The sequence below is a fragment of the Pelophylax lessonae genome (genome assembly GCF_965119305.1).
Source record: "Pelophylax lessonae genome assembly, chromosome: 8".
In the NCBI taxonomy this organism is placed as follows: Eukaryota; Metazoa; Chordata; class Amphibia; order Anura; family Ranidae; genus Pelophylax; species Pelophylax lessonae.
This window is the reverse complement of record NC_138775.1, coordinates 289,143,414-289,166,618: the sequence shown is the minus strand read 5'-3', so window position 1 is coordinate 289,166,618 and position 23,205 is coordinate 289,143,414.

The window sequence follows — 23,205 nt, the reverse complement described above, 5'->3', positions numbered from 1 at the left end:
ATTAGTGAGGGACGACTGTCTCTTTCTCAACAGATAAAAGCTGATAGCAGGGAGAGGGACAGATAAGATTCAGGTGCTGGAGGAAGATTCCTGTATTTGTTGTCCATCACTAATCCCCCTCTCTGTGTGGGCCCCCCTGTGTGCTCGGGCCCCCTACAAGAGGGCTGGTGGTCCCCCCCTATCAGCGGCCCTGCTGATAATGGAGTAACGGAGCAGGAGAAAGACATGGGACTTAGGGCTTTGGAGAGAGATAAGTAAACACTACAGATATATGTGCCCAAGTCAAATTTCATGAATGGGATTTATATCAACTTTAATGCATAGATTGCAGTAAGAAAAAAAAAACCTTCTGCCTTTACAGCCATTTTAACTCCTTCGTGCCTAAGAGTAAAACAAATGGTAATGCCTAAGCACAATTTTGCAACTTTATTAGTAAAACCATACAAATTATCACAACTACTTTGTGCATCCAGGTAGATTATACCATGTTTTTTTTTTTTTTCAGGACAAATTGGGCTTTTTATTGGTAGTAAATGGTAATGGATATCTTCTGATTATTATTATTATTTTTTTTTATCAAAGGAAAACTGGCCCAAAACAGTAAAAAAAATAATATTAATTTAGCTGTATATTTCCTGCTACTACCATAACCTTCCACCAAAGAACAATCCAAAATAAATTCTTCTGCCCCTGTCGATTGCAGCAATACCACATATGTGTATCTAGCTGTTGTCTGTACCCGTAGTACAGCCCAGAAACAATAGTGCGCATTTTGCTTTGTTTTTTTTACCCTACCTAAAACACACCGACACTGACTGACACTGATACTAACTTAAATTGAAAAAAAAAACAAAGAAAATACTGACCCTAAACTTTACTTTTGACCCTGACCTTGACCCAAACACTAACCCTGGCACTGATCTAGTTGAAACTTAGATCTAGTTATTTTTTTTAATTTACTTTTTCATTATTATTATTATTATTATCATTATTATTTTTTTTACACGCCCTGCAAGGAGAGGGAGAGAGATATGATGTATCTCTCTCCTCCATTCGGAGAGAGAAAATGCAGGGGTGGGCTCCCCAGTGACTGATCACTATGATAGCCAATCACGGCGATCAGGTGACCCGGAATCAGGAGTTCTGGGTCCTTTTCGTTAGTATAGGGCCCGGGGCTCTCTGTGAGACATATACGCAAATAAGCGGCTCCCTAAAAAAGCCCAGTCCAATGGGACCGCATATTTGCATATACTCGGTGCCAAGGGGTTAAATTCCTTTTTATCATTTTCGGGATATACTGTAGGTGTATCGCAGTGATACCACATAAGTGTATGTTATGGCGCTTTTCCACTGCATGGAACCGTACCGGTTCGGCACCCTTTTGTGCTTTTCCACTGCTGGTACCGCATGGTATAGGGTCGGAACGGTTCGGTTCGGTACGGTATAGGTTTGCTTTTCCACTGCATGGAACCGTACGGTACGGTACGGCCCTGAAAAAACAGTACCTACTCGATTGTGGTTCCAACAGGTACCAAACTGGTACCATATCCCACAATCCTTTGCATGCAGTCACTACTAGCCACTGATTGGTCAGAGAATCACACCCACCCCGTTGTTATCCCACCCACTTAACTTTAGTACTGCTTTAGTGGAAAAGCAAACCTATACCGTACCGTACCGAACCGTTCCGACCCTATACCATGCGGTACCAGCAGTGGAAAAGCAAACCAGGCCAAGCAGGGCCGAGTAGAGCCGAGCCGGTACTAGCCGGTACTTGCAGTGGAAAAGTGCCATTAGTTGTTGTTTGTACCCATAGTACAGCCCAGAAACAATAGTGCGCATTTTGTTTTTTGTTTTTCTCCTACCTAAAAAAAAAACGACGCTGACTGACACTAATGGCGCTTTTCCGCTGCATGGAACCGTACCGGTTCGGCACGCTTTTGTGCTTTTCCACTGCGGTACCGCATGGTATAGGGTCGGAACGGTTCGGTACGGTACGGTATAGGTTTGCTTTTCCACTGCATGGAACCGAACGGTACGGTACGGTACGGCTCTGAAAAAACAGTACCTACTCGATTGTGGTTCCAACAGGTACCAAACTGGTACCATATCCCACAATCCTTTGCATGCAGTCACTACTAGCCACTGATTGGTCAGAGAATCCCACGCACCCCGTTGTTATCCCACCCACTTAACTTTAGTACTACTTTAGTGGAAAAGCAAACCTATACCGTACCGTACCGAACCGTTCCGACACTATACCATGCGGTACCGCAGTGGAAAAGCAAACCGGGCCAAGCAGGGCCGAGTAGAGCCGAGCCGGTACTAGCCGGTACTTGCAGTGGAAAAGTGCCAAAAGTCCCGGTTCACACTACTGCGACTTGTCAGCCTGACAAGTCGAGGTCCATTCTGTGCTACGGGAACCGTACTAATAGGAGCGACTCAAGTAGCTCCGACTTAGAAAATAGTTCCTGTACTGATTTAAATTTAAAAAAATAAAAATACTGACCCTGGCCTTGACCTTTGACCCTGACCTTGAACCAAACACTAACTCTGGAACTGACCGAGATCAAACCTAGATCTAGGTATTTTTGTTTTATTTACTTTTTATTATTTTTATTATTATTATGTATTTTTTTTTTATACACAGTTGTTTTTTTTTTCTCTCTGCAAGATACAATGTATCTCTACCCTCAATTCAGAGAGAGATAACACGCGGGCAAGCTTCACAGTGCCTGATTACTATGATAACCAATTGCCATCACCGCGATCAGGTGACCCAGAATCAGGAGTTCTGTGTCCTAATCATTAGTATAGGGCCCAGGGGTTTTCGGTGAGAGAGATACGCAAATATGCGGCCCCACAGAAAAAGCCCAGTCTAATGGGGCCGCATATTTGCGTATACTCTGCGCCAAGGGGTTATTTTCCTTTTTACCATTTTCTGGATATAGGTTGAAATGGCTCCTGGCACTTTACTATAACAATATTGAAAAAAAAAACTGATATTTTTAAAAAAATGGCACATCGTGTACGTATCTGGCTTCCTTTTTTTTTTTTTTTTGGGAGGATATATTGTATAAAAAAAGATAAGAAATAAATAAGACTGCTGTCACAACAAAAATATATTTTTTGTTGCTGATATAAAATAAATATACAATCTTCATTTAGGGCTACGGTCACATCTAGGCGTTGCTATTTTTACAGGCCTTTTTTTCGGGCGTATTACAGGCGTTTTACAGGCCTTTCATGACAGGAAGAGTGAACTGTTCTATTTGGAGTTGGAAGTTGCCAGGGGAGGACTGGGACAGGGGACAGGGGGGCAATTGCCCCCTGGCCGCTCAGATGCCCCATCAAAAGGCTGCACCACTTCTGCCACAGACATGCCTAAACGATTCCTGATGAAGAGAAGTAAAAAGTCCCCACCACTGACCTACTGAGTGCGGGATAAAGATAAGGCCCCCCCCCCCTCAGCATGGATGGTATAAACTGTGTCTGAGCAGAGGCCGGTTCCATGCCCCACTGGAGACTCTCCTCCCCTTGCCAGCTCCAACCGAGCTGTCCCAGCTCCCCCAACCACCCCCTGCTGGCCAGGTCAGGAACCCAGATTTGGCCGGCGAGTAGAGAGTACCTGGAGCGGAGCTTCTGCCTGAATGGGGGTCAGAAGGAGGTCAAGGAGAGGGAGAGTGAGAGGGGGGTCGAGTCGCCGCACCATGGGCTTCTGGTTTGTACTTGCCCCCTGGGCCGAAAGTTGCCAGTCAGCCCCTGGAAGTTGCTGTTTTGTTCTATTCTGTCGTCACTGGACATTTATGTGCACATTTCAGGCACAATATGCACTAATTAACACTATTAATGTTTGTTTGGTGCACATTTTATATTATTGCATAATTTTACTTTAATGTCACATTGTTGTTGTGCATTTTCAATCATTTTTTCACCAAGATTTTTTATCTAATCTTAAGTGCAGGCGTTGTTTTAGGTTGACAAGTGACCAATGAAAAAAATAAAAACGCCTGTAATCTGCTAAAAAAAAAGAAGCTCATGTACGTTTTTGAACAACGGGCATTTTGCTTAAAGAGGAAGTAAAGTAAAAAAAAAAAACCGAGAAAAAAAAAGCCCTGTAAAGAGAAAGGCATAATGAGCTAGTATGCATCGCATACTAGCTCATTATGTAGTACTTACCTTAAAACGAAGCCCCCGCCGTGCCGCCACCTCAGCGACAGGACGGCGACATGTCCTGCCGTCCCGCTTACGGGTTCGCGTCCTCCGGCCATCTGATTGGCCGGAGGCGCGATTACATCACTCCCGCGCGCGGGAGCCGCCGTTCACGGCACTGAGCTCTGAAGGAACGGCACGGGTGGCCGTTCCCTCAGAGCGCCTGCGCCGATGACGTCATCGGCAGTTTGCGCTGTAAATATCTCCTAAACGGTGCAAGTTTGGGAGATATTTATAGCACCTATAGGTAAGCCTTAATATAGGCTTACCTATAGGTAAAAGTTATACAAGAGGGTTTACAACCTCTTTAAGGTGACAGAACGCTCAGATGTGAACAGGGGCCATTGAAATTAATTGTATTTGTCTTGTTGGCATTTTTAGAGCTGAGGCTTAGAGCAGAAATTTGCTCAAAAATGCCTTGATGTGAGCAGAGCCTCAATCTAAAAATTGGACACTGATATCCATAACCAATAATAAAAATGCAACATTGTCTTATTAAAACTTTAGTGCTGAACAGGGATCTAGAACGTGTGTAATCACACCTACTAAACACCATAGCTATTAAAGAACAAAACATTTAGATCTTGTATGACAATATTTGTTAATCGTATGGAAATTGAACTTGCCCTAGTTGATGATCCAGGTAAAAAAAAAACGAATGCATGCATGTTCGGAATGTTGGCAAGCACACACTGATGCTTTGCAAGTCGGGTTATTAGTTTATCAGTTCTCAGTAAAGACATCTGTGCAAAGCATTTAGAGGAGGAAGCTTTAGCAAACCAGAACAACATACTTAGAGCTGTTGGAAACTTTTAGACTTGCAAGTGTGGTCAGATGAAGGAAAACTTCAACCAAGCTCAATAGCTCTGGCGAGTCGGATTCCACACAGCAAGGCTTGCCTAGAGGGGCACCCAGCAGTCACTGGAACCAGTGGTGTATTTAGGTTTTGTGCTGCCCTACGCCTGACTAAACTTGTGCACCCCCTAATTGAAATATGATCCACTCCTTCCTGTTTATGACCCGCCCTTTCATCTGTAAACCACAGACCACAACCAGTCTATCACTGCCCATCAGTGCAGCCTTATTACTGCCCATCAGTGCAGCCTTATTACTGCCCATCAGGGCTACCTTATTACTGCCCATCAGTGCAGCCTTATTACTGCCCCTCAGTGCAGGCTTATTACTGCCCATCGGTGCAGCATATCAGTACAGGCCCATCAGTGGCCTCCAGTGCAGCCTATCAGAGCATCATATCAGTGCCGCCTCATCAGTGGCCATCAGTGCAGCCTATTAGTGCCCATCGGTGCAACATATCAGGGCACCATATCAGTGCAGCCCCATCAGTGAAGCTTATCAGTGCCCATCAGTGCTGCTTTATCAATGCAGCCTCATTAGTGCCCATCAGTGCAGCATATCAGTGCAGCCCCATCAGTTCTTTTAAGATATTTGGACTTGTGTTTGCTGCCACTGATTGTAATCATAGGATTATGTCACTTATTTGTATAATAAATAGGAAGTCCAGAGTCATTATACAAATAAGTGAAATAATCAGTGGCAGCAAACACAAGTCAAAATTTTTTGCTGCCCCCCAACAAAGTGCTGCCCTAGGCCTGGGCCTTGTTGGCCTAGGCCAAGATGCAGCACTGACTGGAACCACAGAAATACAGAATTGGAAAGCCAGACCAAAATCAGATACAAAATCCAAGTTACATATGTAGCACCCTCCTAGGTAGGTGCTAGAGAGAGAGAGAGAGTAGAGTTTTGGCTCTGTGGGCCTATCAGAGGAGCAGCAGGTCAATTCTATATTGCACTCTGCTTAACAGGGAGCAAGATCTGTGGGTTAGGTCTGCTCAGGGTGCTCAGTGTGTGATTCATCTGGTCTAAGGGAGTGTCCCCAGCTGATCAAATGGGGAGGCACATTGGATAGTGGAGGAAACCTGGCCAATGACACACAGGCATTTATATACAGCCCCCGTGATTGTCACAGACTGTTTGCCTTGGTGCATTGTGGGGCTGGGTATAAAAAGCCAGGGGCACGTGTGGTAGAGGTCTTTGGCGGGAAGCAGAGTCCCAGAAGGAGGGTGGCGGCTGCCTTCACTTCTGCAGCAGGCAGTCAGCCTGGTGAACCCACAGTGTGGAGCTGAACCCAGAGGTCCAGGAGAGCTGCTTGGAGGAGTTCGGGGCACTGCCAGAATCTGGAAAGCAGTATCATGAGTACATAGGATCTTGCCCAGGGGTCTGCCCAGGAAGGGGACCACTCCAGAGAGTGTAGTCAGTGGACGGGTGTCAGCTAGTATAGAGAAAGGGGGTACTGGTGGAGTACCTTAAAGAGAAATTCAAACAGGAACATTTTACTTCATGTTCACCCAGTGGCAGGATGAAGTAGCGGCCTTGCCGCATTCTCAAGTTAGGAGTCCTCAGAATTGTAAATAGTTCAAGGTTGGAGTATCTCACTCATCCCTTCTCCCATCGCAACATAAAATAAAAACAACAAAAACATCTACCCCTAGACTGATCATTGACTGAACCAAGAATATAAAGTACTAAGAATTCTGCATGCAGTTGCTACGGGTAACCCAGGGGAATCCAAAAGTGTTAACAACCAGCAGTCCTCAAGGGGGCAGTGCTACACATAGTTAGTCAGGTTGAAAAAACACACAAGTCCATGTGGCTCAACCAATTAAAAACAAAAAACAGTAAAGAAAACCCAACCAACAATCCCATTTACACAATCCTATACCCACAGTTGATCCAGAGGAAGGCGAAAAACCTCAGCAAAGCATGATCACATTTGCTGCAGCAGGGGAAAAAAATATATATAAGTCCAAGAAAAGTCCAAGATAATTTTAGTTTTTGATAAAAAAGTAATATCATACAAAAACAGCCAATGGGGGGCAACGCCATGTTTTTTTGCTTATTTTTGGAGCACTGGTGTTTATTTTTGGTCTTGCCACTGAAACCCGTTGGCTGTTTTTGTAGGACTTTTTTTTCATCAACAGTTAAAAATATGTTGGACTCTTTTATCCGATTTTGGTCTGGCACTCCTTTCTGTATTTCTACAGTTAGGAAAATAAATATTTGATCCCCGGCAGATTTTGTAAATTTGCCCACTTAACCACTTAAGCCCCGGAAGATTTTACCCCCATTCCGACCAGGGGGTATTTTGCGATTCGGCACTGCGTGAATTTAACGCACAATTGCGCGGTCGTGCGACGCTGTACCTAAACGAATTTGACGTTCTTTTTTTCCCACAAACAGAGCTTTCTTTTGGTGGTATTTGATCACCTGTGCGATTTTTTGATCACGCGCTATAAACAAAAAAAGAGCGTCAATTTTGCAAAAATAGCAATATTTTTCACATTTTTTATATGAAATTCCCCCAAAAAAAAATGTAAAAATCAAAATTTTTAAAAATTTTCGGCCAATTTGTTTTATGCTACCTATGTTTGGTAAAAAAAATCGCAAAAAGCGTATTTTGATTGGTTTGCGCAAAAGTTATCGCGTTTACTAACAAAGGGAAAGATTTTTGTCATTTTTGTTGTTTTTTTTTTTAACGCGTAATGGCGGCGATCTGCGATTTTTTTTGCGGTACTGCGACATTGCGGCGGACAGATCGGACCCTTGACTGACATTTTTGACACTTTTGGGGTTACCAGTGACATTTCTACAGTAATCAGTGCTATACATATGCACTGTTACTGTAAAAATACACTGGTAGTGAAGGGGTTAACTTTATTTGGAAGGGAGGGGCTGTGTGTGTCCCTAGGGGCGTGGTTTCTACTGTGATTGGCTGTGGCTCTAGCTGTAAGGACACTGATCAACGGATCTACATACCAGATCCGTTTTATCAGTGTCTTTGCAGCGAGGAGAATGACAGGCAGTTTGTTTACACAAGCTGCCTGACATTCTCCCTCTCCCCCGCCGATCGCCGAGTGGCCGGCGGACATCGGGTCCGCTGGTCACACGCGCGGGGGGGTGCGTGACCACGCGGGAGCGGGAGCGCGCCTCCGGGGGCGCGCGCTCGCTCCCTAGACCCTCACAAGCAAGCAACGTAGCCCTACGTTAGTTTGCCTGTGAGGGGCTGACCGCCGACGTAGATAGTCGTGCGGCGGTCGGCAAGTGGTTAAAGCGGAATTCCAGGCACAGAAACATTTTTTCAGTGAACATACCCCCGGGACAGTCAGGGCTAGTACATTCCACAATGGATAGCCTCTGATCTGTCCCGGTTCGCACTTACCTGCAAGAAGAAATACTCACTTATAACATTTCTTCCACAGCGTTGCCATCTCTGTTGTGGGCAGCTGAAGCCAGCACGATCCTCTTCTGCGTCTTCTTCCGCGTCTTCTTCTCCCAGAATGCGCCTGCACCGGCCCCTCTCGTCACTTCCGGCAGAAATTGCTCATTGCTCAAGGCAGGGCCAGGACAATGGGAGGGGTGGCTGCCCTGGGCGCAATGGTTTATTTCAGGGATGGGGGCGCCTTGACACTAACCCAATGAGAAAGGGGGGGGCGCAGTTTGGCATCTTTGCCCTGGGTGCTGGATGACCTTGTCCCGACACTGGTTCAAGGAACCCCCAGCAACCTCTGGAGGAATCCGAGAATTCCATGGAACCCCGGTTAAGGGAAGCGTTGTGAACACTTTCCAGATGCACTGTAAGTTTCCATTGACATCATTGATCTTGACTAGGGTATAAAAGATGATTTTGTCTCTATAACTGCTTGACCGACACTCTCCCTTATTTCTTTACCCAAGTAAAACACCAGACACCATAATTTGAGTTTTAATGGCCAAAGCAGCCTTTTATTAAACCAAATTGTATAAATAACATATATAAATCATACCAGCAACAGTCAGTACATTCTGAAATCTGGAGCCCCCCAAGGTCCTTGCAGGCACCACTACTTCACGTACCTGCTTCACCAAACTTGGGCCTCCAGCCGCAAAATACCGACTCGGAGACAACACCACTATTAGCAGATACAACCCAGACAAACCACAGGGAGCCGTACCCAAGACGGGTACCTACCAATTTTCATTTATCAAATAAAGCACATACAAGGACCTTGTACCCCGCCAGCTGCCATGACAGGGGAACAGCCCCAAAATTACACCAGATCGTAACCACCAAATAAAAGGGGAGGGAGGGTGGGAAGTTGTTCCGACGTCGTCTCTCTCCTGTTAGAAAACCTCAACAGGAACCTCCTACTGTTTGACCCCTAAAGTCCCACCTGTTCCCTGCGCTCCACCAATCCAGTAAGTGTCCTTATACCATTTCCTTTAACCCCTCTTAAATTACTACTCCAAACCCCCTTTTAACCCTGTCATGTCGGCCCTCCGTCTAGGTTTTCTTTTTCCTTTACTTGCCTTGCTTTTTAGCTATCTGTAAGGGTGTATGTTTTCCCAATGACCACAGGTGTAAGCAGGGGAGGACTGGGCCAGGGGGCAGAGGGGCAATTGCCCCCTGGGCTGCTCTGATGCCCCATAAAAAGGCTGCACCGCTTCTGCCACAGACATGCCTAAAGGATTCCTGGTGAAAAGAAGTAAAAAGTCCCCACCACTGACCTGTGCCGGTTGAAGACAAGGACAAAGCGCAGGCCTCCCCTCCCAGCATGGATGGTGTAAACTGTGAGCAGAGGCCGGTTCCATGCCCCACTTGAGACTCTTTTCCCCTTTCCCAGCTCCCCCCAACCGCCCCCTGCTGGCCATGGCGGGAACCAGGATTCAGCCGGTAAGTAGACAGCATTTGGAGCAGAGCTTCAGTTTGGAATGGGGGTCAGGAGAAGGATTGGAAGAAGGAGAGTGGGAGAGGGGCTGAGTCGCTGCACCATGGGCCTCTGGTTTGTACTTTCCCCCTGGGCCGAAAGTTGCCAGACAGCCCCTAGCCATTGACTGCATTGCAGTGTGAATGGGACATATAGAAAGCTATGGTCAGGGGAGGACTGGGCTAGGGGGCAGGGGGGCAATTGCCCCCTGGGCTGCTCTGATGCCCTGTAAAAAGGCTGCACCACTTCTGCCACAGACATGCCTAAAGGATTCCTGGTGAAAAGCAGTAAAAAGTCCCCACTGCTGACCTACTGAATGTGGGTTGAAAACAAGGACAAAGGGCAGGCCTGACCTTCCAACATGGATGGTGTAAACTGTGAGCGGAGGCCGGTTCCATGCCCCACTGGAAACTCTTCTCCCCTGTCCCAGCTCCCCCCAACTGCCCCCTGCTGGCCAGGTTGGGAACCGGGATTCAGCCAGTACGTAGAGAGTATCTGGAGTGGAGCTTCAGGTTGGAATCAGGAAAAGGATGGGAAGAAGGAGAGTGGGATGGGGGCCGAGTAGCTGCACCATGGGCCTCTGGTTTGTACTCGCTCCCTGGGCCGAAAGTTGCCAGTCAGCCCCTGAGTGTAAGGAGCATTCTTCCCACTGACTTTCACACTAATGTATCCTGAGTTGCAGATTTTTAATTTTTAGCAGGGATTCCTCGAGACCGGAACGTTTTTTCAAGGGTCCCTCTGTGTTGAAAAGGTTGAGAAATGCTTGTCTAAACCGTGAAAACAATATAAACAATACAAAAAAACAAACGCTTGTGAAAGACTTTCTCTGTAACTTATACATGAGTATTAATGTTGTCTATGACTCAGCCTGCTCCTTGAGAGATATGATTTCTTATCACACCCTGATATAGAATGATAATCACAGCAGCTCCCAGGTAATTAGAGCTGATGGCATGGAAATGACTAGCAGAATCCGCTGTGCTTTTCCAGCTTATTAATGCAGGTTATGTTAAGTATCACCTGGCAATATACTATCTAGTTATACAGCAATTATATAGTTCATCTTCATGGAAAACAACACATTCCTCATGAGTAGAAACACTTTCCGAATGCTCCACAATGCTCTCATTATACTCAGTGTGTGTGATAGACACCTTCCTTTCCTACATATTCCTATATATTCAAACTGATATAAAAATAACCAGGTGGTATATTTAGACATAATAATGTGCTCCCTGGAGTGAATATCACACATCTACAGGTTCCCAGTCCTACACATATGCCCAAAGGTTTGTGGACACCTCACTATACTATAGGAGCTTGCAGGACATCTCAATTCAACACCATTGCCATTAACAAGGAGTTGCTTCCCCTCCACTCTTCTGGGAAGGATCTTCACTGGATCTTGTAATGTGACTATGAGAATTTGTACCCACTCAATCAAAAGAGTATTTATTAGAAGAAGATACTCATGTTGTATAAGAAGACCTGGCTCACCATTAGTGTTCCAACTCCTCTCAAAGATGTTCCGTAGGGTTGAGTTAAAAAAAAAAGAAAGAAACGGAGTGCCTCTAAGTGCAGTATTATTTAATGTTCCAATATGCACACATCGATAATACACTCACATTTGGTGAATTAAAATAGGCTCTAAGACGATAAAAAGGTCCGGTGGCCCGCGGGAAGAAGCTAGCTGATCCAGCGCCTGGAGATCTGGAAGCCAGGAGATGGACCGGCAGACGGTGAGGCTGGCTAAACATCTTCTGGGTTTAGCTGTTCCGGGGACCAAGCTGAAACGCAGTGCGAGGTCACCAAGGCCAGGAGGGAAACACAATGCATTTCAGAGCATGCGCTAAGCTCACAACAGGCATGCGCGCTCTTTTTTCAACTGTGGATCGGGTTGAGTTCAGGACTCTGTGCAGAAAACTTGTACTCAGAATATAATATTTTATTATTTCCAAAATTAATTAAACTGAAAATGCTGATAAAATCCCATACAGGCTTTTGAAGTATTAAGTTGTAGCTTCGAGGGATGTTGGCATTCCCCTTTGGATGAAATCACCCCCCACACTATTATTAGGACCAGTGCCAGGACTAGCTCATCCTGTGCACAAGGCAAATACGCCTAATTACACCCCCCCCCCCCCCCACCTCCTTTCATTATGTGTGAGCTTATGAGGAGGAGGAGGAGGAGGAGGAGGAGGAGAGAGGAAGCACAGATACTTTTGGCACTTTGTGGGAACCATTGACACTAATACAGTGATCAGTGCTAAAAATATGCACTGTCAGTGTACTAATGACACTGGCAGGAAAGTGGTTAACATCTAGGGTGAGTAAAGGGTTAACTATGTGTCTAGCCAGTGTTTTTATGTTAACTGTGTGCTGTTTTTCTAAGGGAAGTAATAGATTCTAGTCCTTGCTTTGCAGGAACACAGGATCCATCCCTTCCCCCCTGTCAGAACTGAGATATGCCTTGTTTACATGAGCATATCTCAGTTCTCTGTGTATTGCCAACGATCGGTGGGTGCCAGAGGACATCGGGTGGCAGGCACCAGCAGATCTGCTTCTGCTGTAGATTTTCACCGCAGTGATGGCCATCTGGCGGCGCACACATGCCCCCTACAGGTAGAATTCCGGAATCACGTTTATATACATGATCTGGGGCACAGCTGCCGCTAGACATGTGCGGTTCCTTTTTGTTCCGAATAAATATTCAGACAAAGTCAGATATATCTGAATTACAGTACAAATTAATTTTACAGAGTTCTCAGAATAACGAAACAAAATTTGTCAGAATTTCTGAAATTCAAATTAAAATGCGACGCAAATTTTACATCAAATTCCATTTGAATTCGAACTGTAAACCTATTGTTGAAATCAAAGGCTGTGTGTGTTATTAGAGCACCATTTCAAAATAATGTTTTTGTTAAGACAAAGGCGATTTAATGAGTCACTGTAATCATTTGAAGATTTTTCTTTTGTTCGTTCACTTTGCAAGTGTAAAATTGATAAAAAGAAACCAGTATAAAAAAATTTATAGCATTTGTACTTGACATTATTTTTTCTCAGCAAAATGTTGAAAGTAAGATACTACTTTTATTAATTAGAACACTTCGCATATTTTGAATACGCCTAATATTGATACAAACAAGATCGTTGTGTATAAATAACAATATAAAATGTTCAAATCGACCAATTCGCAATGTATCAATTTGAACATTTTGAATCAAGAACAAAATCTGGAAATTTAAAGAAAAATTGAAAAATACGTAGAACGAATTCTGAATATAAATTCTGAATACGAATCACCTGAACGTAACAAAACTAAATAACTAGATTAAGGAATCTAAACGAAATGAAACGAAACAAAGCAAAGTACATGTCTAGCTGCCGCCCTGTAGAAGTAAAACTGCTATAGGGCGGTCAGAAAATGAATAAAATCCTCTAAAGTAGGAGGGTTAGGCTGAATCCATCAAGTCAATATGATAATTTTTGCTCCCAACAAGCAAATAATTTCCAATCTACTGGGTGCTACCTGTGGACTCTCATAGTTACATAGTAGGTGAGGTCAGGGCCGTCTTTAACACAGGGCAAAAGGGGCAGCTGCTCCGGGCCCAGTCTTTGTTGTGGGTCCCAAAGCAGCTCCCCCCTTGAGCCCACACTGGCTGCAAATAGTTGATAAATGGATTTTGGAGGGCCCAAAAAATATTTTGCCCAGGGTCCAATCATTATTAAAGACGGCCCTGGGTGAGGTCGAATAAAGACAATAGTCCATCCAATTCAACCTGTGTAGGTGTGTGTGGCCGTAATCACCTCCCATACCCCTGAATGTTTTGATCCTTGAGATGTACATCTAAGAGTCTTTTAAAAGTAGCCATACTCCCACAGTAACTACCATTTGTGGTAGAGAATTCCACAGTCTTGTAGCCCTTACTGTAAAAAACCCACTGCGTAGCCTGAGGTTAAAATGCTTCTCCTCTAATCGCATTGTATGGCCTCGTGTCCTCATGCAATGCTTGCAATAGTTTTTTTTCTATGCTGAGATCACCGTTGAGGTATTTATAAATTGCTATCATGTCCCCTCTCAGGCATCTCCTCTCCAAGGAAGCGCTCTTGTAAGCGCTCTTCATAATCAAGATCCTCCAATGCCCTAATCAGTTTAGTTGCCCTTCTCTGGACTCTTTCCAGTTCCAGCACATCCCTCCTGAGGACTGGCGACCAAAACTGGACAGAATACTCCAGATGCGGTTGGACCAGAGTTTTATAAAGTGGCATATCATTCACTTTCAAAGGATAATGTAATAAGCACATAAATGGAGAAACCTGGTAGATCCTAATAAAATAGTCATAAGTTGTATAATATTTTGGCAGAATTTCTCTATTATTGAACCATAGGTGAAATGAATTAGGTTTGCCAAGAAGAAGTTTCAGACAGGTAGATAACGAAACAAATGATGGTGATATCTGAACAAAATTAAATACTTGGTATGCTGTATGAAAAATGTTTAAATTGAATCTCTCTCTCTAATTGTTAATTATTGTCACTTTTTTAGCCTTTCTACTTTTTTTTTTGTGACAGCCCCCTCCTTCCCAGACCTCCAATTCCCAATCCTTGTCCTTTTATGTCATTCCATCCTTGTTTCAGACAACAATGAGGACCTGACCTGATATTAAATCAAACCATGTCTCACTCTATCCTAAAATAAAAAAAAAAAAGCTACTAGTATCCTATTAAGGAAATATATTATATTTGTACGTCAAGTTGTCCTCAGAGAAAACTTGATGATTAGTAGAGTTCTAAAGACTAGTTAGCAGCACTATTGTGTATCATGATAATAGAGGAAATAGAGGATCTGCTAACCTCATGGTTGAGGAACAAACTAATTATGAGTTTATAGCAGATGGAAATAATTGGGTCAGCAGAAGTACTGTATATAACAAATAACTAAAAAGTAGAAAATATGTTAGTCTGGTAACATCCACTTACCTGCCTCCCTATGGATATGTCCAGTATTGTACTCCCGGTAGTCACAGATCAATGACAGACATTGCAGGTAAGTGGGTCTCTTTTATAAAGGAGGTTGTCCCATCTGGTGACCTAACACAGATGCCACTCCAGGAGGATATGGCATTCTCCTACTATGATAAAACATTGCACCTATGGGAATGAGCTATCACACTACATAACTGTCCCATTCAGAGGCATTGTATGAGCAACATAGCACAGTATACTGGAATGTCAGGTATGAAGGCTGTTTTAGCCAGTGCTTAATAAGAAACAATTATGTGATTTCCCTATATAATGAAGAAATAATTGGATTTGACAATGAATCAATCATGAATCTATTGACTCTTAAATTACTATTTTGCTTTCAATTGCTTTTGTATCATTTTGAATTGTAAGATAAACTGTTTACTGTTGGCTGGATTTTATGCCTCAATTTTGGAGGGTATATAACCCCCTACACCCAATCAGATGCTAGCAGAATAAAATACTTCAGAAAAGGCAAAATAAGGAAGGACCACAGCACTAAACCTCCTAGCCCTAGTGGAACGGAAAGCACAGGTACAAAGCACCAGAATGCAATTTAAACCAAAAAGAAAGCTGGCAGCTCGGTAAAGGCCTATGTGAAAATTCTTGTATTGGCTTACATGGTAGGATCCAGTCCAAAAACAGGAAGCTAATGTGTTTCCGCTAAAAAAAGCATTATTCTATGGTCCTTGAGGCTGCACTGGTAGGTTCAGTGGAAGCCCTCAAATTCCTGCCATTCAGGGGTCCTCAAGCTCCTTATGATTCAACGCCCTTCGTGTTGACTACCCTTATATCCTTAGGGCCTGGAAGCCAGATCTTATCTGTGAACATTACTTAAGAACCACAGTCTCTCAGAAGGCCCCATTATGGAACAACCCTATGCTTCCTCATCTTTTTAGACTTCCCAAACCCATAGCCTGGACCAAATTTAATATTAAATTAGTATAGGATGTCACATCAGATCTCTCTAATTGCCCCTTTGACTACTTTGTTTCTAACCACAATGTCCCTCCCTCATACCTTTTTTATTACTTACAGTTGTTCCATGCTTTCACGAGCCAATTCCCCCCTGGGGAAGCTCAGATGGTGTCTTCAGACCCAGAAAGAATCTTAGATGATGAAAATCTGGAGAAACTTAGTTTCACCTTATATGTACACCTCCTCAGGGTATCCTTACCAGAGTTATCCGTGTTATGTCAACGCTGGTTCGTTGACGCTCCCGAATAGGATTCTGAGGATGTATGGGATTTCCCGTTCAAAATTCTGGTTTCCCTTAGGGACCGTCTTATACAGTTTAAGGTGGTAAGTAGGGGTTATTATACCCCTTATCGTTTACATAAAATCAGGCCTATCTATTCCCCAGTATTCTGGAAATGTAACCACCCCAGGGAGACTTTTTACATATATTTTGGTCCTGCCCTGCCATCAGTTTATATTGGTCACAATTGCTAGCTGTGATTAATTTAGTGACCAGCATTTCCATCTCTCCCTGCCTGAGCATGTGCTTATTGGGTCTGGTGGAAGATTTGGCCCCTAGAGTGACAGAGGGGACTCTTATTTGTCTCCTATTGCTTTATGCCAGGAAAGCAATTACGATCCTGTCAGGGTCTTACCTTACTCTCCTGTTGGCAGCCATCTTGGACATGTGCAGACTGCTGCCCCTTATAAACTCTGATTGTATCATCACTTGCTTGCTCCTTGTGTGTGGCACAGTGATGATGCTGCACACCTGACTATGTCAATCACCTGATGGGTTGCAGTCCTTGCCCTTGCATTTGTGTTCCAAGGTACATCACTGCTAGCAGTCTTCTGTTCCCTGTGTTCCTCCCTGTCTGTCCAGGCTTGGCTGATGACTCTCCTTGCTCTCAACCCCATATTGGCAGACGACCCGGCATCGGCAGACTACCCACTACTGGACTCAACCCTGGCTTGCGTGACTACCCGCTTCTGGACTCGACCCCGGCTTGGATGACTACCCGCTTCTGGACTTTATCCCGGCTTGTTCCTGATCTCACTGCTCACTCTTGCTGTGTGTTTATTGCTGTTTGCTCCAATAAACTGCTTCATTTTACCTGAATCTCCGTGTGGTCTGGTTTCCTGGCACCCTGACAGTATGTAAGGGCAATGAATCCTGACGATGCAGGTATTCCCACGCTCCTCATGCTGGTTACCAGGCTCGATCAACAAGATCACCTTTTGGGTCAGTTTTCTCAGGCATTGCAGGCATTGTTTGCATGCAAAGCACACCTTGCTCCTGCTGCTGCTGCTCCTATTGTTGCTCCTGCTCCTGCAGTTGCAGCTGAAGTCACTGTTACCAGAGGGATGACTGGTTCAGCCCCCCTTCTGCAGTGCTATGGGGGTGAACCAAGTCAGTGTCGTGGCTTCCTAAACCAAGTGGGCATTTATTATGAGATTGTTCCTCAGGTGTTTCCTTCTGATAGGTCCAAGGTGGGCTTCCTAATCTCATTGCTCTATGACAAGCCCTTGGCCTGGGCGAATCCTTTATGGGAGAACGATAATCCTGTGATACTCGATTACCCGGGTTTTTTTCCTCCTTTCGTAGGGTATTCGATGTGCCTGCTCGCTCTGCCTCTGCTACAAAGCTGCTTCTGTCCATTCAACAGGGTATACGAACCTTTGCCGAGTATGCCATTTCATTTCGTAATCCTGCAGCAGAGGTGGGCTGGAATATTGAGGCTCGGGTGGCTGTCTTCTCTCATGGTCTCTTCGATGCATTGAAGGATCAAGGCCAAGGATCTCCCTAATGAGCTTGAGGCTCTCATTTCCTTCCTGATTTTGATTAATACCAGGCTCAGGGAGAGACCATTGTTTAAGAAGCACCTGCAAAGGCCTCCTACCAGATTGGCTCCTACATTTTCTTTCCCACCTATTCCTCCCTCACTTCCCACACCTCCTATGGATGGTGCGTCTGGTTGTGAACCCATGCAGCTGGGGTTCACTTGCCTTTCTGAAGCTGAGCAGGCCCTTAGGAGGTGGGAGGGCCAGCGCCTGTATTGCGGTCTTGGTGGGCAATTCCTGAAATCTTGTCTGACCTGGCTCGCACCTAAGATCCTGTTGGGGCAGATCTTAGGTGGAATATCCTCGTCCCCAGTTTTCCATAAAGATAAACTGCTAATCACTGTTGTCCTCTCCTGGGCGGCAGGTTCGGTGGCTACTCAGGCGTTGGTAGACTCCGGAGCTGGCGGTTATTTTATTGACAGTACGTTTGCTGCTGCAAATTCCATACCCTTGCAGCCTCGTGTTTCTCCGCTGGTTATTGAGGCGTTTGATGGCAGACCCCCTGCAACCGGCACTGTTCCGGTTGATATGGCAATAGGGGCTGTTCATTGGGAGTCAACCTGTTACCAGGTTATTTCGTCCCCGCACTACTCCGTTGTTTTGGGGTACCCTTTGCTTCAGAAACACAATCCGACCTTTGATTGGCAGTCAGTCGAGATCCTCTCTTGGTCTGCACAGTATGGCGCTGTTTGTATCCGTGGGCCAGTTAAGGTACTCTGTACCTCCTCAGATTCAGTGTTGCCTACTGAATATTGTGAGTATCAAGATGCATTTAAAAAGGTGCGTGCTAGTACTCTTTCTCCTCATCATCTGTACGATTGTGCTATAGACTTGCAACCTGGAGCCATTCCCCCTTGTGGCAGGGTTTATTCTCTTTCGGTTGCGGAGAATAAGACCATGGAGGAGTATGTTGCAGATGCGCTTGCCCAGGGGCACATTCACAATTCCCCTTCTCCAGCCGGTGCCGGTGTTTTCTTCGTAAATAAAAAGGGGGGTGAGTTGAGACCTTGCATTGATTATAGGGGCCTCAATCACATCACGGTCAAAATTGCATACCCGATTCCGTTGAATACTGAGTTGTTTGACCGCCTCAAGGGAGCAACGGTTTTTACCAAGCTTGACCTAAGGACCACGTATATTCTCGTAAGGGTCAAGGAGGGCAACGAGTGAAAGACTGCATTTAATACCAGAACCGGTCATTACGAATCTCTGGGTATGCCCTTTGGCTTATGCACTGCGCCCGCTGTCTTCCAGGAGTTCATCAATTATGTCTTTTGTGATATGTTGCAGCAATGTGTGGTAGTCTATTTGGATGACGTCTTGATTTACTCGGACTCCATTAAATCACACTACCTGGATGTCAGACGGGTGCTGCAGCAGATACGTGAGAATGGGCTTTTCTGTAAGCTTGAGAAATGTGAATTCCCCCTGTCTCAGGGTGCCTTCTTGGGCTACATAATTTCTGCTGAAGGGTTCTCCATGAACTCTCAGAAGGTTTCGGCTGTTCTACAATGGCCTCGTCCCAGTGGTCTCCCTTCCATTCAGTGTTTCCTTGGGTTTGCCAACTATTATCGGAAATTTATCAGGAACTTTTCCTTTTTGGCTAAACCTATCTCTGATCTGACCAAGAGGGGCATTGATTCTCACAAATGGATTCTTGCTGCCATCCAAGCCTTCGACGCCCTCAAGTCTGCTTTCGCTTCGGCTCCTATTCTGTCTCATCTCAATCCTGGTTTGCCCTTTGTTCTAGAGGTGGATGCATCTGAGACGGGAGTATGCACCCTCCTGTCTAAGCGTCGGACACCTGATGGATCCTTAGTTCCTTGTGGGTTCTACTCCAAGAAACTGTTTCCAGCTGAATGCAATTACGAGATTGGAGACAGAGATCCATTATCCTGGCTCTCAAAGAGTAGAGACACTTGCTCAAAGGTTCTGTGATTCCAGTTCTCATTCTCACCGATCATAAGAATCTGATGTATCTCTCGGAGCCCAAGAGACTCACACCCCGTTAGGCCAGATGAGCCTTATTCTTGTCTTGTTTTAACTATGTGGTCTCCTGTTTGCCCGGCTCCAAAAATGTTAAGGCTGATGCCTTGTCTCACTGCTATTCTGAGTTGTCCAGGGAGAACTCTGTGCCGACACCGGTCGTACCATCAGATCATATCCTGGCCTAGTTTGTTTTTAAAAAATTTTCCAACATGCCCGATGACTCGAATTTGATGGCCACACAAGAATCGGCCATTGCTGCAGCTCACTCATGGTGCAAAATTTTAATGAAAATTCTTAGTTACGATTTTAGAAAGAAAATTATTTCAGAATTCAACCCATGTATGGCCGGCTTATGTCATAGCACAACATGACTAAGGTTTTATAGCTGAAATGTGTTATCCTCCTCTTTTTGGACTGGATCCTACTATGTAATAAGGGAATCATCACTGAAGACATTGCCAAGCTCTCGGATTTTCTTTGGTTGGACTTCAGCAATGGAGCCTATTGATGCTATGGAATGAATGGCACACTTTACACAAAACACCAATAAATAACCCCAAATCTAATTAAAATGTATATAAAGCTACAAGCTGTCTGTCTCCCTACTAGAGACAATTACCTTTCACTATCACCACTGTCACTAGGACTGATATTGATAAAAAATTCCCCCAAACGTGTGTTCCACCACAGGTCACACCCTATGCCCCATGCTGGACTTTGAGTGCGGTGTGGTGATATGGCGGGAGTCGATCTTCATTCAAAGTGATGGGGTCCTTCTGGAGCAGGCGGCCTGTGCTGTATTATTGGACAACAAGTTACTTCTTACTCATATGGTCCACAGACATGATTTATAGTCACTGACTGGATCCGTGGCAATATTGAGGCCAACTGGTAAGACTGTTCTTTATTTTCTTTTCCCAGCTGGGAACCCCTTCATTGCCAATGTGGTCATTATCAACTTACCAGTACTTTGAATGTTCCTGAGGTGGATCATCATCATATATATAGCTACCCAGTGATCTGTTAAGTGCCTGATACTGCCAAGTCACACTCAGCCTGCCTGTATTGATCCTCCCAGCCACCCACTCATTTACCCGATGCACTAGTGACCCTGGACATGACAATGTGGCATGTATCCTGTCTGCTGCACTTTACCTATCAATCTCTGTGCCTGTATGAAATTGATCCACATAGGAGATGGACTGTTTACCTGCATCTACCACAACATAGGGCTATCCATTGCCGTGCTATGGTGATTGACGTGATTCTTAGATAATGGCACCGTTCCACTCAATTGTTTACAGTCTCCATTCAAACCATTGATACAGGATTTTTTCATGTCCTTTAGAGTCCTACACCTATGACCATGTGCAGAGTTTATGCCTTCGAGTCTTTAGCCAATTATGGTACTGAAACATTTAAGGTGTTCCCATACTAGTTATAGCAGACTCAGTCTTCAGGCATGCCAGCACCTATCCCTTGAGCAGGTAGCAGTGACCTATAGTCAGGTGCTGACTGGTCACTCCCGCACTTTGGATATTGTGCTCCTCTGGGTGTGGGTTCGGGGTGGGACAGTGACGTGTGGTTCACCATCTTTGTACCATCTGGACGCCCCTTTGGGCTCTCATGGTCTAATTTGCATCCCAATCACTATGCAAATTTATTTCTAATTGTTTTTGTAATTTTTGTAATTATAATAATTTTAATATATTTGTCTTAATTAGCCACCAATAAAATTGAGATTGCACTTTAACCTAGTTGAGCCTTATTTATGCAGCCTTTCTGAGGTGGTTTTCTTGATCAACCCCCCTCCTCCTTTTTTGTACATTGTTCATAGTGGTTGCTTAGGGTTCCTGGCAATATTCACAGCCGTTAGGTAAAGTGGGATGAATCCTCCTCTGCAGGCACTTAAACTGAGGAGAATCTCTTTTTTTCTCCACCGTTTTTTATATTTTTTCCTTTTTTTGTGATCACACCCTATGCTTACCTAAGGGAATTGACCTATATTAATAAACTCTGGCTGACTCTTTTTATTTTATACTAGCTCCTTCTATTCTTCAACCAGGATATTATATTAATACAGTATATACAATCTTGGATGTAGAGATTATTTATGACTTGGCCTTAATTAAAAGTCTGGGATATCAATATTCATTTGATTATTATACAAGTCTGGCAGGTAATTCCTAATACTTTGAGACGGTATACACTGCATTCAATTGTAGCATGCCTATTGCAGTGCAGCTTTCATACACTATATTGTTAAAAGTATTGGGATGCCTGCCTTTACACGCATATGGACTTTAACCACTTCCATATAGAGCAGTTAGACCCCCTTCCTGCCCAGACCAATTTTCAGCTTTCAGCACTCTCACACTTTGAATGACAATTGCTCAGTCATGCTACACTGTAACCAAACAAAATTTTTATCATTTTTTTCACACAAATAGAGCTTTCTTTTGGTGGTATTTGATCACAACTGGGTTTTTTTTTTTTTTTTTTTCGTGATATAAGCAAAAAAAAGAGCAAAAATTTTGAAAAAAAAAAACTTTTTTTTAGTTTCTCTTATAAAATTTTGAAAAAAAATTAATTTTTCTTCATACATTTGGGCCAAATTTTATACTGCTACATATCTCTGATAAAATTAACCCAAATTAGTGTATATTATTTAGTCTGTGTGAAAGTTATTGAGTCTAGAAGCTATGGTACCAATTACTGAAAATTGATCACACCAGATGAACTGACGGCCTATCTCCTTTCTTGAGGCCCTGAAATGTCAGGACAGTACAAATACCCCCCAAATGACCCCTTTTTGTAAAGTAGACAGTCCAAGGTATTTAGTAAGAGGCATGGTAAGTTTTTTGAAGTTATAATTTTTTCCCACAATTCTTCGGAATATGAAGAAAAAAATGTTTTTTTCTTTTTTTCCCCACAAAGTTGTCAATTTATAAGCTATTTCTAACACACAGCACGTACACAGCAAAAATGACACCCCAAAATAGATTCTGCTACTCCTTCTGAGTATGGTGATACCACATGTGTGAGATTTTTACACAGCCTAGCCACAAAAAGAGACTCCACATCCAAGAAGCACCTTCAGGCGTTCTAGGAGCATAAATACACATAAAACTTTCTTACTACCTATCACAATTTTGAAGGCCCTATAGCACCAATACAATGGAAAAGTCCACAAAATTACCCCATTTTGGAAAGCAAACACTCCAACGTATATTCTATATTCTATGAGGCATTATGGGTCTTTTGAACGTGTCATTTTTTTCCACAAGTTTTTGGAAAATGTGGGAAAAAAATGAAAACTTTTTTTTTTTTACACAAAGTTGTCAATTGATAGGATATTCCTAACACATAGCATGTACACAGCAAAAATGACACCCCAAAATACATTCTGCCACT